Raw genomic sequence first — 15693 nt, forward strand, 5'->3', positions numbered from 1 at the left:
TCCTGCGGAAGCCGAGACCAATGAGAATAGGACTTGAACAGAGGGGATTTTAAAAGGATCGATGATCTGGCAAGTGGGAAATGGAGAGAACATCTAGTACGCGAGCTATTATTGAACCAGCTTAAATACGCAAGTGCATGAGGAGGAGCAAGTTGAAGTTTAATACGGTGAATCCATTTGCATGCCGAGTTGGGAAAGCGTTCTGAGAGAGGGGAAGAGGAAGCCAAAATGTATAGCGTCTGAGAGGAGGTCAGAGGGGGCATGCGAAATATTAATCGAAGTAATTTACGGTGGGTGACTTCTAACCGATGCATAAGAGCGGAGGATAGACCGGAGGACCAAACGAGAGAGCAGTAATCAAAGAAAGGAAGAACATAAGAGTGATACATTTGTATTCGACAACCATGGTGTAGATGGGAGATGTGAGGAGAAATGCAGCCTATCGCGGAGCAAACTCGCTTTTCAATATAGGTTACGTGCGAATCCCACGACAAGTGTTCATCAAGAAATATACCAAGGTGTTTGTGATTTTTAACAATGTTGATAGCAATGGGATCATCAGGGAAAGTAAAAAGCCGAGTCGTAAAGAGGGTGAGGTCACTGGAGGGTCGTGGGGGGATACAAAGGATTGCCGTTTTCGACACATTGGGGCGGAGTTTCCACTTCGACATCCAGCGCACAACTTGATTGCTCTCTCTCTCTCTCTCTCTCTCTCTCTCTCTCTCTCTCTCTCTCTCTCTCTCTCTCTCTCTCTCTCTCTCTCTCTCTCTTCATAGACGTAGGGCGCCCGGGTGGCTAACCGCTTTGAAGCCGAGACCTTAGGTCGGCGGACTCTCTCCTGACCTCACCACCACCACGGTCCACCACGATTCATGTCTGCATGATCTGAGTCTTCTGCCGTATGCATGTCGGGTTTTTTCCGTTAGGCTTCGACCCGCCTAAACTAAAGCCCTGCAAAATCCAAGTAACGAGTGGTTTGACCATGCACTGCAGCAGCAGTGTTGGGATTGGCTCAGCCTCTGTTATCCGTAGCACTTCTGCAGCCAAGAAGTCACAGAACCCCTCGCATACACTTCCCTGCACTCGTAGTCCGAGTCCCTTAGGTTTCCCCCGGACTTTCCCGTCTGCAAGACAACCGGATGCAGTACTAGCACTACAGCCATCTTAATTGTAGCCTCCACGACACAAGTAACTAATTATGGTATTACTATTAGATAAACCTTGTTTTTGTTCAAACATGTTGGTTGACAGCATGTAACAAGGTGGACCGGGACACCGTTTTCGGAAACAGTGACCTTACAACAACCATCCACGGTTGGTAGAGCCCCGGTCTGTTGAGACCATCTGAACTGCTACTATTTTTTATGACATCCAGGAGCGATCACAGAATACACGACTGACTTCCGATGGTCTCAACAGACGGGGGCTCTACCAACCGTGGATAGTTGTTGAAAGGTCACTGTTTCTTCTCAACACAGTGTCCTCCACCTTGTTACATGGTGTCAACCAACAACGTGACATTGTAAACTGAACTAAAAAATTATTACTAGCAAGAGTATAATTATAAGTTTGAAGTTGAGTCGGATAATTATTATAACTCTTGTTACTAGTAGTAGCAAGAGTACATAACCCTGTGGTTATGTACTCTTGCTAGTAGCAAGAGTACATAACCACAGGGTTATGTACTCTTGCTAGTACCGTAAAGTACCGCCAGAGCGCCCCACCATCTCATCCTTTCGTGGTCGTATTGTGGAGGTGGACGGCTGTCTGTAGGTCATACGACATGAACCTTGTACACATATTGCACGTTTTGCAGTCAATTCGCACCTTCAAGCTGACACAAGCTCCACACAAAAACCTGCCAAGTGTGACCTTAGTACACTAAGATTCTCACATCGTACACACTTCGTTGCACTCCGCCATACGATTTTCCTTTCTCTGGCTGTAAAATCAAGGTGGGGCGCTCTGGCGGTACTTTACGGTAGTAGTACCCTGCAACCACGACTGGTGGTTTGTGGGCCTCAGCCATGACGTATCACTGATAACGGAGAGAAGTAAGTTCAACACAAAGTAACGTTAGTTGTGGTCGCGCAAGGAATGGGGGTGTTGGATCTAGTTCCTTTCGTCCAAGTGGTGATGTCGGCAGTAGTTGGCAAATCCCTGGACGTTAGAAGGACCTATGTTGTAGCAAGAGTACATGTACTCTTGGTTGCAAGTTAGGAATAGAGAAAGCAGCGTTGGCTATGCACCAGCGATATTTACCATGGTCACGTTAGCCACTCTGTTTTCAGCCGTATATTCCTCTCTCCTGTGTTGCTTAGCATCCAAGGCTAATATTAGCACTTGTAAAGTGTCAACATCACATAACGACATCCAGTTGTACTAGTAACCAGGAATCTACTGGTCATGTAGAGAGTTGATCGTTTGTCGCCACTCAGTATGTAAAGGGACAGAAGGAAACTGTTACGTTACGTACGGCACACAAGCAAAGAGCTCTCACTGCTCTGAGTCTCTGATCGGCAGTGACCGCCTAGAAAGCTACCGGTAGGCGTGCCTGTACCTGTAGATGTTGAAATGACTGCTTTGTTCATCTCTTGCTCTGTTAAACTTCACCTGGGGTTCCCAGTAAAAAGGCAGTAGCCTGTTTGGACTCCCCTAGTAAAATAATAAAAACTACTACTACTACTCGTGTTCATCATCACCAATATACCGATCATGAAGAGTCCCGTATTTCCCCGATTGTAGGTCGCACCCCCACTTTCAGGTCCGTGTCATAGCGTTTTGGTATTACAATGTACATGATTGTACATGTATATGCATTCGGATTTTTCTATTCATCTCGAGCATGCGTTGACTTGGATTTTTCTATTCATCTTCAGGCCCGTCGCACCGACTTTGGAGGTGGGGCGGTCCGGGGGGCCTCCCCCCGAGAAAAATTTCAAAAATTGAAGCCAATTGCAAGCATTTCCGGGTATTTGGTGTCATTTCAGTGTACGGTAACTACAATGAAAGTCTTTTTGATTCTGCAACAAACGAAGAAGACGCTACGATCGGGGACAAACATTACCCTCCCCTGGGAAAAAATTCAAAAATTGAAGCCAATTGCAAGCATTTCCAGGCATTTGGTGCCATTTCAGTGTAACTGCAATGAAAGACTTTTTTCTGCAACAAACCACGATCGGGGACAAGGATTTGTCACGTTTGCGCTAAGCTGTGATCATTGTGCTTTGTTGTAATGCGCTCCAAAAAACAAAAACAAAAAAAAACAGCCGAAAAAGTGGGGCGGCCTCAGCCGCCCCAGCCGCCCCCCCCCCCCGGCTGTGACGGCCTTGATCTTTTCGGATTACGTTTAGCATGGATTTTTCAATGAAGTAAGTTCTTTGTTCTAGTGGTAAGGGATATCACACCCATTGTAAAATTTAATGTACTACATCATGTAGTATAGTACTCAGTAATCCACTATAGACTCAATCACAGACTCATGCATTAGACGCTGCAAAATTGCATTTATTATGTTTTGCTGAGGTGGTCAATCACTTGTATGACCGGTCGACCTCCGTGACTGCAGGACGTCATATTTGCGGAAGAGAATTGGCCCATCATTTCTCGACCGATGTCGCCTTTTTTCAATGTACATGTAACTGCCTTCATTATTCATACTTCGAAGTACATGTACATGTTGGCGTGATCGTGACTACTACTTAATTACTTTTACTTCGTCTACCTAAGTCCTTGAATGGTTCTTTACAATCTGTATCACAATCTGAGGGTACAGCAATAAAGCCAGTAAGTATGTGCATAGATTCATTAGGTAAGCCCAGTCTCCTGATCCTATTGCATCATTGCATGAAACCTCAAAGCAGAGACATTGGACGTGGTGACTGGTGGCTGACACAAAGCTGACTTGCCCCCATCCAAACTAGGCTCTGGAATGGGCTGCAGTCTCAGCCGTAGCGCCTCGACATTTTCATGCTCAGCTGAAGGACAGCTCTCAACAGGGGAACAAAGCCTGCTGCCATAGTACAATAATGCTCCATATTCTTTCACTCTCATTGCACTCTCAGGAGAAGAGACAAGAATACTACATTGTAGTAGATAACGACGTTCCGTGCTGCAAAGACGTGTGCCTTTGTCGGACCCTACCACATAACATGCTACAATAGATTACGAATATGATTGTAGCCATATGGCCCACTGGACATGTCGACACGGTCGGTGGGACCAAGTCCAACTGGATAGCACTGGTTTCGTTGCACAGATTAGATCGCAGAGTGCAGCGACACGTACACGCAGACGTACTTCAACGTAGTGCCTAGGCTATGGCTATGGGCTATGCTAGCTCAGCACAGACTGTCTGTAGTAGCTGCACTCGAGCTCATGCTCATACATGTAGTCATACTCATACTTCATAGTACCGCAGTCTAGTCACTCTCACTCTCATCGCGCAGTGCACGTAACATCATGGTACATGTGCGCACAGTCACTGAGTCAGTCTGATCTGCTGACATGAGCATTTTTGACAGTTGACTTCCCTAGCAGCACTAGCGTCACGATGACCATGATAACCTGATAACTGCCTACTTCAGAATTTTTCAATGGCTTTGCATTTGGCCACTGCACCGACACTTGATCTCGTGATTGCACTGCTGAATGCAATCTTTCCAGTTTCATGGTTCTACGAAGTACATTATGTATACATGACTTTTGTACTGGTAAGTAACACGGTTAGTTGCACCTCGGCCATTGCCCGGCCCGGTGACCATGGTGACCTGGTGATGGGCATGGCACTGATGGTATAAATACAGCGCTCAGCTCTCAGTTTCTTCATCTTGCCTGGCATCTGGTGCGATTCGCATCACTGTCGGGTTCCGCTTACTTCGAAATGCGCTGTTCAAAAGGTACTTTAAGTTAAGAGGTTGGCCCCGTGCACTAACTGATCGGAACCAGGATGGTGCACGGGGGATTGCCCGGTGTTGAAAGGAGTTCCCGACCCATTTACCGTTACAAGGCCTAACTGGCTCCTAGCAGTAGCAGCTATGTTTATGTAGTTTTCAGATACGGAATTAACGACGCAACGATAATGGCCTTGTCAGTGTACATGTGCAAGCCTGGCTGTCTACTAGCGGCCGCGCCATCTTTCCATTGCGGAAAGCTCAGCGGAGATAGTCAGTGCAAGCATGTACACCAAGGCCTCATTGGTTATCTGACGAGCCATGTTACCTCATTGCTCATCAGCTAGTCAGTGAGGATGAGATCCATGATGGTCTGCAGAGGACGAGGGCTGCATGCAGTATGATGGTCTGCAGAGGACGAGGGCTGCATGCAGTATGATGGTCTGCAGAGGACGAGGGCTGCATGCAGTATGATGGTTTGCAGAGGACGAGGGCTGCATGCAGTATGATGATGAAGCGAATTAAGCTGTAACAGTCATGCTGACGCCTAAGGCGTTGGTATAACTTACAATGCATTTGGTTGGTTGGTTGGTTGGTTGGTTGGTGTATATATTTACTTCGCCAGAATGAAGAGGCATTGCTGCCTTCTTGCCTGGACAAGTGGATTGTCCAAGCTCTCACAGAATGACGCAGAAAGGAAAGAAATATTACATGAGAGTGTGAAGCATGCAAACTAGGAGAGAGCGAGAAAGAGAGAGAGAGAGAGAGAGAGAGAGAGAGAGAGTGAGAGAGAGAGTGAGAGAGTGAGAGAGAGAGAGAGAGAGAGAGAGAGTGAGAGAGAGTGAGAGAGAGAGAGAGAGAGTGAGAGAGAGAGAGAGAGTGAGAGAGAGAGAGAGAGTGAGTGAGAGACAGAGAGAGAGAGAGAGAGAGTGAGAGAGAGAGTGAGAGAGAGAGTGAGAGAGAGAGAGAGAGAGTGAGTGAGAGACAGAGAGAGACAGACAGACACACAGACAGACCTAAGACAGACGGACGGACGGACGGGCAGACAGACAGACAGAGACAGCGAGACAGAGAGAGACGGTCGGAGGGAGCATTTCGTGACTTGTACTCCTTAACAACAATTCTAAGACTTGAACAATATAATTAGGGCTTAAGGTGGCGCTACACCTTTCCGGCACCGCCCCACGCAAGCACACATATCTCAGCAATGGGTAAACAGATTCTTATAAAATTTTCAGCATTTACTCCTTGGATATGCCCGTTTCAGAAACAGCAAACATAAAGCCAAAGATGCCATCTATCTACTGTTGGCATACATGTGACGGATCTGTTCGCAAAATCCGCCGAAAGGTTCGCCTGTAACCACGATATAGAAGACCATGCGTCCTATGCAATACAATGAGTGCCACTGGAGTGTCTCACACACACATGGCAAGACATTGAACCAAAGAAAGGGGACACCAGCAAAACAAGCCAGCAAGTGCAGGAGATTGAAAAAAAAAGAACGATAAGCGCAAAAAATAACAAAAGGTTTGACCTGTGCTATCATGAGCATATGAAGAGCAGCCCTCTGAAACTTCGGTTCAATGTCTAGCTAATGCTTCACAGATTTCAAAAATGTATACTTTGTTGGGTCTGCAGGCCACGGTTATCTCAGTAGCTTGGTTAAGAGTTGCGGGAATAGCCAAAAAAAGGGGAAAAATTGCAGTATAATACATGTATTTACAATCTGTGTCCACCACGCCAGCTACTTTTTAGAAGGCCCCAGTCTCATAAGTGAGACCTTCGTCATCAACAGTCTGCTCCTCCACACCCTACCTCACTCTCCTTCGCCTCTTCCTTGCACTCTTCACTTCATCTGAGGATTTCCTGGCTGCATTTTTGGCTTGCTCGCGGTCCAACTTCTCAAGCGCTGTCCGCGTGTAGTGACCAGCTGTCAGGCCCATCGCTTCAAGAATCTCCTCCAAGGCCTTGTTCTTCTAGTTGAAGCAAGCAGTGGCTATGGCAACAGCTGTCTGGACAGTCCTTGACGAGCAAAAGCCAGTCTTTGGACAAATCTGCCAAATGAGGCCATTGATGTACTCGTTCCGATTCTGAGTAGCGCCACGCAAGCATTTCTCGAGAAGTTGCCTCTCAGTCAGCCGCAAGTACACAGGCTTGATGACTTCGAAGACTGCATCCGGCAGGCTCTTCTTAGTTGGTATTCAGGGCCACCAGCTTGATGACTCTGCCACTTGCACCAATTATCTGGTCCAGGGGGGCAGAACTAATGCTGCGGCTTGTCATCTGTTGAAACACAATGCATGACCGGTGCCCATATCGCGCGTGCCATGCCTTGCAGGTCATTGCTATGTCCACGTCCGTTGGCAGTATACTGCTCCTTGCTGATCTCATGTTTGCTCAGCTTCCTCTGGAATATTGTGCACTGCTGGCAGTGCCGGGAGAGGACTTCGTAGTCGATGACTTTGCCAGTATCCCACGAGATGGCAAGAAACGCTCCATGTAGCGAGGTAAAGCCGCGTCGCATCCACGTTCCGTCGTAAGTGACGGCAATATCAGGGGAAGACGCCAACTCCTTGGCATCCGCAGCTGCACGCTCATGCTGCTGGTGGCAACAACTCTACTGGCCTTTGCTAGTACCTTGGTGTGCTTCTGGTATGCAGAGACATTCATGGGTGCAGGCATATTCATGACAGTGCAGAATTTCACAAGGGATGCCCACGTCCTATCCATGTCATTGCAGTAGCCGCCTTTCTGTTCACATCCCAGCAGTGCCCAGTCTTCTTGGACATAGCCTCACGGCTTTCAGCCTCGCAGCTGTCACAGGCCAGCGATAGAGTTGAAGCCAATCCTTCACGACGTACTTCACATAGTGTAAGGGTGCCATGGCACGCTGAGCAACAGGCACTATCAGCAAGTAAATTTTGTAAACATTCTAAATAAATAATTCGGCTCCCGGCCGTCAGGTAATCATCACCGTCGCGCTCATCTCCAGAGCTGTCCTTGTCACTGTCACTAGATGTCTCACTCTCACCAGAATTAGACTGTTGGACTTCGGCATCATCCCTATCTTCTGACAACACAGAAGAGTCCTCTGCCACGACAATTTTCGTAATTTCACTCGACAATTAAATTATTTAGCACATTGATTTCCATGGAATTTGCGCTTCTTTGGACGACCAGGACGGCCTACGTACTGCCTCTTGCCCATAGTGATCAAGGAAGGTTCCACAAAACAGATGAAAGCCAACAAAGCAGCTAAACTGATAAAGAGCTACAGTTTGGAGATTGGAGATTGCTGGTATAAAAATATTACCAAAAATTTGAAGTACGACATGCGCACTGTGTGTGGTGACATGCGCACTGGCACTGCTGATGCCGATGGTGATGTCAGCTCTGCGTGGGGCGCAGCAAGGTAAAACCAGGGAGATTTTCAGCCTTTCCGCGAAGTTTCATCGCTAAAATGCCAGCGAAATCAAAGTTACACGCAAAACATGTGTAATGTAAATTCTAATGCATTAAAATTTGAATTTTTGAATTTACAATTACTATTTTTGACAATTGCGGCCTTTGACAGTCCATATCTCAAGAACTAATGAAGCAATTCACTTCAAATTTTCGGGATGTGCGGTTGGGACCTACCCAGAGGGCCTGGAAGCGAAAATGGGGTCAAAATCCAAAATTCGATTTTTGACCCTCTGAAAGGTGCCCGAAAGGTGTAGCGCCACCTTAAACGTCCACCAGTTATTGGACTCCAGCACATGTACACGAACATGAACTATCGCACCACACACCATTTTTACGAGGGAGCTTGAAAGTACAGGAGCCCTCGCCGCTATGCGTTGTAGTTACCTGTTATTCGAAGGAATAGAGACGTCTTTGCAATACAACACATGTTTTGTATTGCATTGGCGATTATCGACCATGAGCTACAAACCTATCGTCGTTGTCTGTTATTCTTGTTTTTTTTTTTGATCTTTCGAATAGATCCCGTGCATTGAGCACCTATCATCGAACATGAGTTATGTGCCTATCAGTATCGCCTGCTGTCTTACATTTATTTTTTACTTTTGTTTATTTTTGTTTTCCTCCCTGCCCACTCTGCCTGTCTTCTGGCACATGCGAATACGTGGACTTACTGTTGACGTAAACGCGGACGTGCGTATAATAATAATAATAATAATTGGCGATTATAGGGCACATGTTTGAAAAATTAAACACATGCACATGTTTGACGTTTCCATCATACATAGTGAGAAATGGCACTAGCCTGGCAGGATTGGGTCAAACTGTGCACTGACGAAGCACAGCATGCAGAGGTACTAGGATTCAAGTCTCTCGAACGCCAGGAGTCAGGATCATCCATAATCATGCGGACCTCACTTGTCAAAGTAGTTGTCATCGCAGAGTCAATCTTCTTTGCCAGTCACTGGCGCATGGCGCTGGTGCGCAGCTCAGCTGGCGCGAGATGTCTGATGAGTGATGACAGATGAGTGCAACTGAACTATGGTTGTGTATGATCATGATGATGTGCTGAATCGAATGTGGCATCTGACGTGCTTGCGCTCTTTTCGGCGAATGACATCGCGTATCAGTCGTTCCTCCTTCACAATCCCTACATGACTGGCTGTACTGACTGCAGCAATACAAAGCCAAAAGTGTGCTAAGTGGGCGTCATTTTGGTATTTTGTACACAGGCGTGGTACCTACACTATAGTACTAGTACACTACACTCTACAGACCAGTGCAGTGAGAAGCCTAGCAAGTTAGTTAGTAGCATTGGTACAAGTCATGACACTTGACAGTATAAATACAGCGCTCAGCTCTCCCTTTCTTCATTCTTGCCTGGCATTTGGTGCGATTCGCATCACTGTCGGGTTCCGCTTACTTCGAAATGACTGCGGCTGCGAAATCCTGCAAGTAGCATTGTCCCCCGTGCGCTGACTGATGGAACCAGGATGGTGCACGGGTAGGCATGTTAGTAGTCTTGCAGTTCCCGACCTATTTTCCGTTACAAGGCCTAACTGGCTCCTAGCAGCCATGTTTATGTAGTTTTCAGATACGGACTTAACGACGCAACGATAATGGCCTTGTCAGTGTACATGTGCAAGCCTGGCTGTCTACTAGCGGCCGCGCCATCTTTCCATTGCGGAAAGCTCAGCGGAGATAGTCAGTGCAAGCATGTACACCAAGGCCTCATTGGTTATCTGACGAGCCATGTTACCTCATTGCTCATCAGCTAGTCAGTGAGGAGCAGAAATTCCACGGAGATGGTTCAGAAGCATTTATTTTTAATCCTAACCCGTCTTAATCTTAACCCGAATGAAATTAATAGACTCGGCTGGAGAGCTAAGGATAAATTGATCGTAAAGAAAAAGACCAAGGAACTACAAGTTACGCTATACTGTCCACAGACACCAACAGGTACTAAACAATCAGCTCTTGCGATAACATTGCACCGCACTGACTGTAGTCCATCGGCCAAATCTCAGAAAGGGCCTCTTTCGGCGAAGGTGATGCACTGAAGCTCCAACTAAACGCCCTTTGGCACACTAGCTCATGAGACCCCATAGAATACGAATCCGTTTGTTGGACGTTGCCAATCCAGTCCAGGATAGTCGAACTGGGTCGAATACCTTCTTCCGATTTTCGTAATTTCGTCCACCATTATATCTTTCTCATCGACTTTTTTTCGCTTGGCGAATGTTCTTGAGCCGCTGAGCAGAATCTACGCACGCTCGAACACTTGAAATGCCTGCATGTTGACGGTTCGCAAGATTCTAGCGAGCTTGGTGGAAATCTATTATTTATTTTGACATTTTTGGGGGAATCTGAATTAGAACAGTAGAAGCTCATTCGGAGAAGACGGCGTGTCGCCGCTGTCGGATTGTCGCTACTGTGTTTCAGATGTATTTGCTTGAACGTGCTATTGAGGATGGACAGAAGATGAAGTGACGGCTTTCTTGAACACGGACGTTGTGTCTACATTGTAGCTGAAACATCTCATCTGGCGTCTAGAACGCAATTATTATGAGTTGTGAGTGCCAGCTGAGCTGAACACAAGCTGGACACCATTCGTCAGCTGGGAATTTGCATCGAAGCTCTTGATAGCCACGATAAGCATAATTATACAGAGGTAACCTTGTTTGACTCAATACGCATGCAGGTGATACCACTAGTGGCACTACAATGTAAATGGTGCAAAATTGATGCAACAGCGAATATGTACTTCGTACAATCACGAACAATTGTAAGGCAAGTGTTCATGCCTGTCATAGAAGAATTTCAGCCCGGAAGTCTTGTTGTCATGGTCATAAATAATACAGGACTGGAGTTGGCTCTGGACATAAACACACTTGTGGTGAATACGGTCATTATTGCGAGAAAAATATTTAGCCACTGTATGTTAACTGATGCCGCACTACACGCAATATTTCATGTACATGTGTGTGAGACTCAATTGCATCCACAAGGCCGTAGATGCATGTAAGCACACAATGCTGTACAGTATAAGTAGTAGTCGACATGTGGTGTCTTCCTGCTGCACATGCACATGCGGCAAGTTGGCAACGACACATGACCTATCTGCACCGCACAGCGTGAGCTTAGAAAGGAATATTGCACACATAGTGCTATTTGTGTTCCGATATCGTTAAGCCGGTATACATGTAGTATCCTTATACATGTACCTGGTCACTCGATAGGCGATGCCGACTGTACTAATCTTATCCATATTACCCGATAGGCTATAGCACACTGCGTCAGATCACTATGCAACAAAACAAGAGCTTTGGAGCGAATATACACTGAAGCAAAGTAGGTTTCAACGGTACAGCACTAGTCACGATGAGGGGAGTTACGAGGATGGTTAGGCCGTGACACATAGATGATGATTGTTAATGATTCATGCACGGTGGAAAATTACCACCAATGGCGATCATATTGCTTTCACAACAATGACATCAGTAGGAGCAGTGACACAACCTTATTGCTCCAAGTAGGATTTACAAGCGAGTGAAGGGAGAGCAGACTGGTCTAATAGCAGACCGGGTCTAAGCAAGGAAGTAATCGGCATCAGAGGTGAGCTTGCACATCAGAAAACAGATGATGATCACCAAACACAGATAAGTTGGCTATGTGTATGTTTGTGTCACTGTGTGTGCATGTGTGTGTGTGTGTGTGTGTGTATGCGCGCACATCTGTGTGTGAAAGAGAGGCAGACAGACAGATAGCATATGGTGGGAGGGATCAAGGTCTGACCTCAGAGTTAAATGCTGACGGTGTGGAATAGCAACAGTGCGAAATCGGGCAGGGTGGTTAATGGCCCACACTGGAGCCGAGTAGGAGCGCCAGTGGTTGAGGGCTAGCACAGGAGTAGCAGCAGCTCCAGCCTAGGAAGATCAGCTTCTGGATGAAAATCTCCCAGACACAGTAGGTACCAAGCTTCACTAGCAGATTGCCGGCAGGGGTGCACGGCGAGCACCCGTACATCCCTCAAGCCACCAGAGCCGCAGTACTTGGACACGATCCAGGTGCTTACCCGCCAACAATGCTGAGAAGGCACTGGAGCCATACAGGAACTTATGATCGAGCATGACCACAGACTTGAAATACAGGGTCCGGCGTTGAATACTGAGACAGCGACGTCTCCTCCAAAGAACACCACTCAGCCCCACCATTGCATTATTTTCGCTTTTTCATGATTTTTACAATTGTGTTAGAGCACACAGCACTCGATGCAACATTTACCAGTGACTAAATAACTCCGCGTCTCCGACCATAACTGCAGCGTTCCCGTGAGCCTGTTGGATTTCTGTCAGCCTGTTGAGATTATCTTCATCTCGTCACATGTGAGCCTGTGTGTTTCATCCGTATCGTGGCACAATTACACAGACACGATTTCCAACTCAGGCCGGTTCCGTTGCTCGAAGGGTTGGCGGTAAGAATTGCTACGCCGTCTGTGGCTGCATGGGAACTTGGCGAGTCGTCGTCTTTCTCCATAAATCCTGATCGTCACGCGAACAACAGCCACTATTGCCTAAAAACTACGACACAACAGTATCAAGCTCGCCCCAGCAGAAGGACACGAATGACGAGCGCTAAGACGGAGAAAGAGAGACAGGGTTAGCGAGAGCTGACTAGTGCAGGTACGCTGTCACCTCCTGAGGTGGTGGGCGAAGCAGCGAATTGAAACGAAGGAAGATAGAACTTATTAGAAGGCATACGGAGGCACCAAAACCTATTGCCTGTCACATACTAAGTGCCATTTAGGGTTGACAGCTGTCAGCTGACAGCCTCAAAAATTTGAAAATCTGCTCAAAAAACTCTCGATCAGAACTCTGCGCACTCTCAAATGGAGCGCACAGTAAAAAACTCGGCGACGAAGAACGCTTCGTATCGACGCCCTGGACTGAATTCGGCACGTCCAACAAACGGAATAGTGTTCTCTGATATATTCTCTACGTGCTGGGTATGGTCGCGTTTAGTTGGAAGCTCAGTGCATCACCACTTTCGATTTTGAGACTTGGCCGATGGACTACTGATGGTTCTGACGTTCTACAAGTAACAACTAACTGGCTATGCTCTAGATCTAGCACATGCCCATTCTTGCACACCTGATGAGCCGTCCTTATCTATACTCTATTCGGCGAAACGATCGTGGTATGGAACTGCTGCTTGTTACCGCTGTCCCTCTAAAATTCTAAATTGTGATAGTCGACCTGTTTTACCGAGGCGTTCGGTTTTGCAGTATTATGTCTCCTTTATTCACTTCTTTCGAAGGCGATAAGCCAGAACCACCGGGAAATATTTCCATAGGTGGGACAGCAAAAATAAAGTGAAAAAATAAAAAGCTAAAAACCAAAGGGACAAGAGATAGGGGAAGGAAGAGGAAGAAAGGAAAGAAACTCAATCCGAACTCCAACATCAAAACAATAATAAAGAATTTGCAGTGACAGGCAAAGTACATCAACCAATGAAGGGAGTAACAAAGGAAATATCAGTCTTTATCAGTCGTTATTCAAGTCTCTTAGCTATTGAACATGCAAACGCAGCAGAGGTGCATAGTTCTTAGTATTTTAATCGAGCCTTGGATAGCCTCCTGTTGCACAATAGCCAGGTCTCCTCCCTGCACAGTCCGAAGGCATTGAGGAGTCTCTCCCACCAAGCCTCCCAGGGCACCGACAACCACAGGGACCACGTCAACCTGGGTGAGGGACCAAATCTATTATTATTATTATTATTATTGTAGAAGAGAAAAGGACATATCGATACGAGTTAATTAAGAGTAACTCTCCATCACTGTAACATGATACTATATACAGTCAGAAAGTGCAATAACTAGGCACAAAACTGACAGAGTACTGAAACATTCGTTAGCGCTACGGAGATGTGTTGAAGCTAGGTGTCAGGACGTCGAATGTTTCAGTACTCTGTCAGTTTTGTGCCTAGTTATTGCACTTTCTGACTGTATATAGTATCATGTTACAGTGATGGAGAGTTACTCTTAACTCGTATCGATATGTCCTTTTCTCTTCTACATTTATTTATGGCTCAACATCCGAGTTTCAAATTATTATTATTATTCCACAATCACGATGACATAGTGCCAATAAGCATGTGATGCGGGCGATTTTAACCAGCCATGGTGGGGACAACTGAGAAAAAGAAGGAGAAGAAAAAGAGAAAACAAAACAAAACAAAAGGAGTACTATAGGAACCTGGAGAGAGCAGTATGAAGATTAGGCTAGCAATGGAAAAGAACGAATTCAATTCAATTCAACTTAGGCGTGGGCAGAATGGAACAAAATACAGCGAAGGTGTCACGAGACTTTACCTCCTGCGGAAGCCGAGACCAATGAGAATAGGACTTGAACAGAGGGGATTTTAAAAGGATCGATGATCTGGCAAGTGGGAAATGGAGAGAACATCTAGTACGCGAGCTAATATTGAACCAGCTTAAATACGCAAGTGCATGAGGAGGAGCAAGTTGAAGTTTAATATGGTGAATGCATTTGCATGCCGAGTTGGGAAAGCGTTCTGAGAGAGGGGAAGAGGAAGCCAAAATGTATAGCGTCTGAGAGGAGGTCAGAGGGGGCATGCGAAATATTAATCGAAGTAATTTACGGTGGGTGACTTCTAACCGATGCATAAGAGCGGAGGATAGACCGGAGGACCAAACGAGAGAGCAGTAATCAAAGAAAGGAAGAACATAAGAGTGATACATTTGTATTCGACAACCATGGTGTAGATGGGAGATGTGAGGAGAAATGCAGCCTATCGCGGAGCAAACTCGCTTTTCAATATAGGTTACGTGCGAATCCCACGACAAGTGTTCATCAAGAAATATACCAAGGTGTTTGTGATTTTTAACAATGTTGATAGCAATGGGATCATCAGGGAAAGTAAAAAGCCGAGTCGTAAAGAGGGTGAGGTCACTGGAGGGTCGTGGGGGGATACAAAGGATTGCCGTTTTCGACACATTGGGGCGGAGTTTCCACTTCGACATCCAGCGCACAACTTGATTAGTGTGATACTGTAGCGAGTCGCAGGCTTGTAATAAGCCTGGCTCGGTTATATGGAGCGCTGTATCGTCCGCGTAGAGTGAGGTATGATCCAAACCTGCCAAATCATTAACGTATACTATGAACAATAGAGGCCCCAAGATAGAGCCCTGGGGCACTCCAGAGTGGACTGTTAGAGGGGCGGACAGGGCATGTCCAATTCGGACACTCTGTCGACGTTCAGTGAGATAGCTGGTGAGCCACTGCAGACACGTGCATGATTCTTGGTCTCTATATAG

Source organism: Sycon ciliatum, chromosome 1 (genome assembly GCF_964019385.1).
Source record: "Sycon ciliatum chromosome 1, ocSycCili1.1, whole genome shotgun sequence".
Classification (NCBI taxonomy): Eukaryota; Metazoa; Porifera; class Calcarea; order Leucosolenida; family Sycettidae; genus Sycon; species Sycon ciliatum.